Source organism: Octopus bimaculoides, chromosome 2 (genome assembly GCF_046866305.1).
Source record: "Octopus bimaculoides isolate indiv1 chromosome 2, ASM4686630v1, whole genome shotgun sequence".
NCBI lineage: Eukaryota > Metazoa > Mollusca > Cephalopoda > Octopoda > Octopodidae > Octopus > Octopus bimaculoides.
Genome location: NC_142929.1, coordinates 189,242,570 through 189,246,048, shown reverse-complemented (window position 1 = coordinate 189,246,048; position 3,479 = coordinate 189,242,570). Strand labels below are relative to the sequence as shown.

At 40.6% G+C, this 3,479-nt stretch overlaps 1 protein-coding gene across 1 annotated transcript in view; it reads left to right on the top strand.

The window, feature by feature from the left end:
• Window positions 1-3,100: 3,100 nt before the first annotated feature.
• Window positions 3,101-3,479, top strand: part of LOC106874821 (whirlin) — a 19,231-nt gene continuing 18,852 nt past the window's right edge. The window contains exon 1 of the mRNA XM_014922692.3: window positions 3,101-3,311. The gene's annotated coding sequence lies outside the window, so the exon portion shown is untranslated. The remainder of the gene's footprint in view (window positions 3,312-3,479) is intronic.

Here is a 3,479-nt window from a genome sequence, read left to right as displayed (position 1 = left end):
TTAAAATTTGAGATCACATAGACAGTATTTTACGTAGGATATGGGCAGTTCCCATGAGCACTATCTTTTGAACTTCAGCCATTTTGGGGTTTCCTGGTATCTGAGCTAGGTAGTAATCAGCCCGTTTCGCTGTCATTATTATTATTGTTATTATTATTATTATTATTAGTAGTAGTAGTAGTAGTAGTAGTAGTAGTAGTAGTAGTAGTAGTAGTAGTAGTAGTAGTAGTAGTAGTAGTAATATATCTCCAGCTTCTAACGCTGGAGATGTACTACAGTGTCAGCTGTTCACTCCCAGTGAACTAAGGTAACACCTCTTATTTTTCGAACACCTTTCGGAGTATTCGAGCGGTTCCAAGCAGTGCTGTTTTCTGCAAGTGCTCCACCATTATTGCATCCCCTATTTGTTCCATGTACTTCTCAAGGTTTTTACTCACTGTTCCCAGGGCTCCGACAATTATTGGTACTACTGCTACCTTTCTCATCAACCACAACTGCTTAACCTCCCAAGCTAACCTGTCATATCTCTCGACTTTTCTTTCTTCCTTATCGCATACCTTGTTGTCAGCTGGGCATGCTAGATCTATGATCCAGCATAGTTTGTTTTCTTTCTCAATTAAGACTATATCTGGCTTCCTATTCTCTATCTCATGGTCGCACTGAATCATAAAATCCCACAAGATCTTTGCATTATCATTTTCGATGATGCCTTCGGGTTTGTGTTCGTACCCCTTTTTTTGCTCTGTCAAGTCCATACTTGTTGCAAAGTATCTAATGGACAATCCTTGGTTTGTTGTCATGACATTATTATTATCATCATTATTATTATTATTATTATTATTATTATTATTATTATTATTATTATTATTATTATTATTATTATTATTATTATTGCCTTTGCACAGCTCCTAACGCTGGAGATGTACTATGGTAGCTTATTATATATAGCAACGCATGCCATCAAATGACACTGGGGTACAAATATACGGAACCCAGTATACCCATCATGACTACTCGTCTGATAAGGGTACACCAGGCACATGCATCACAACCATATGTGCGCGACATGGTGATCTCATATCAAGATAAACAGTGCATGACCTCACAAGTGGAGCCCTGTTAGAATTTTCTTCAGGTCGGGTAGCCCATCCCGCTCAAAAGGCCCTTGAATAAGGTTTGTTTAAGGATGTTGAGCAAAACACCCATGTTTCCAAAGGTGAATTATCCAAGCCTCAAAGAATTCCTCTCCACACATGGCTATGATGCTCCCCCACTACTTCTGCTCATGATCAGAGATGCACATATCGTCAGCCACCAAGAGACATGCTCAACTGGTTAAGGTCAAACAACTGACAAGCAAATCTGTGGTATTAAGCGGAATATTTGCTGTAGTCCATCTTTTATACCAAGACAAAACAATGTACATGATAACACTTCCAATCAATTAAGATAAGAATCCATGAGAGCCATTGCCTGGTACTGCATCGGGGCTTTTATCATCATCATCATCATCATCATCATCATAAAGGCGATGGATTGACAGAATCATTCGAGCGTCGGAAAACATTGTTTTACGCTTGTAGCAGGCGCTATGTTTATTATTTGGCTGTTTAGACTTAAATCGTTGCCAGTTGACGTATTTTGCCTGCTTCTACAAATGGTCACATGACCAAATCCATTCGTGTCGATTGGATGCTTTAAGTTATCCAGTCAGACCAGCAAAAGTTTGGTGTGTTTTGAGCATTACTCGTAGCTATAAATTGGGTATTTCCGCCATGCATTCTCAGAGAGGAGAGAATTGTTAGCAGAAATCCTTGATTCCATGCTTTGTGTTTTTCTCACGAGTATCATCATGTACAAGCTGCACGAGGAAACAATGTATATTTGTTAACAGAATTATTCATGTTGTACCAGTTTGCTGTATCGTCTGTTGGTGGAGAAATAAATGTGGCCGTCAATTTTAACCTGTGTCTTTGTATTTCTTGATACTCCTTATCATGACTCGTTTGAAACCAAAAGATTATAAGATTTCCATGGAGGCGCAATGGCCCAGCGGTTAGGGCAGCGGACTCGCGGTCATAAGATCGCGGTTTCGATTCCCAGACCGGGCGTTGTGAGTGTTTATTGAGCGAAAACACCTAAAGCTCCACGAGGCTCCAGCAGGGGACGGTGGCGAACCCTGCTGTACTCTTTCAGCACAAGTTTCTCTCACTCTTACTTCCTGTTTCTGTTGTACCTGTAATTCAAAGGGTCAGCCTTGTCACACTGTGTCACGCTGAATATCCCCGAGAACTACGTTAAGGGTATACGTGTCTGTGGGGTGCTCAGCCGCTTGCACGTTAATTTCACGAGCAGGCTGTTCCGTTGATCCGATCAACTGGAACCCTCGACGTCGTAAGCGACGGAGTGTCAACACACATAAGATTACCAGGGCCGTAGCCACATCACCTTTTCCCTCGCTAAACACTATTTGTTCCGGATCATAACTTTGTATGTTCAAATCCCATCTGGATAAAAATGCTTATCCTTTTTAAAACGGCAGCGTGTCATATAAGAGAAGGCTTGACTGTCATTTGTAGCAGTTCGGCTCTCAACATGTTGGCTCTGTTGTTGCGTCTGCTGTGTGGATGGACTTTATTGTGTTGTCTGCTACGAACTTCATTTGGTTTTTAATGCTGTTTATTAAAACACTTGAAAGGTAATCTCTGACTGGAGAGTTTCCTGTTGAAGAAGGTCAAGTTGATAGCGGTGGCTTTTATCTCAAAATAATCGTGTCGATATACAATGATTAGCTACTGAACAACAACAACAACAACAACAACAACAACGATGACGACGACGACGACGGCGACTACTACTACTACTACTACTACTACTACTACTACTACTACTACTACTACTACTACTACTACTACTACAATAGCAACAATAACAACAGCGACAGCAACATCGACAACGACAACAGCAGCGGCGGCGGCGACGGCGGCAGCGGAGGTAGCAAGTCAGGAAACAGAAAATGACGAAATAGTTTAATTATAAATAATAAACAGGTGAGCTTTCCTTGCACGTGACATATCGTAGATAGGGGGATTTGATTATAGGTGCGTTAAATGGCGTCGTCATTTATTTTGCGTTTCACTCAGAATTTTGTAAACAAACGTCACTTTATTTTCGATTATAAGCGAAAGAAAAAAAAACATCGGCGTACTTTCGGTCTCTGAACGTAAAATGGCTGACAAGAAAGTAGAAAATGGATTGATTGCTGGTCTCGGAACACCGTATTTGATTTTGAAAGCATCATATATTTCCAGGTATATTGACGGTTTATAAGCCAATACTATGTCTTACGTTTTCGTGTTAGCAGTGCGATTCAGTCACTTTTAAGTTTATCTCTACAGATACTCTATAGAATTTAGAGCCAGCACTGAAATTAACGACGTTTCATATACGAACACGTCTACGTACGTGGTCTGATCAAT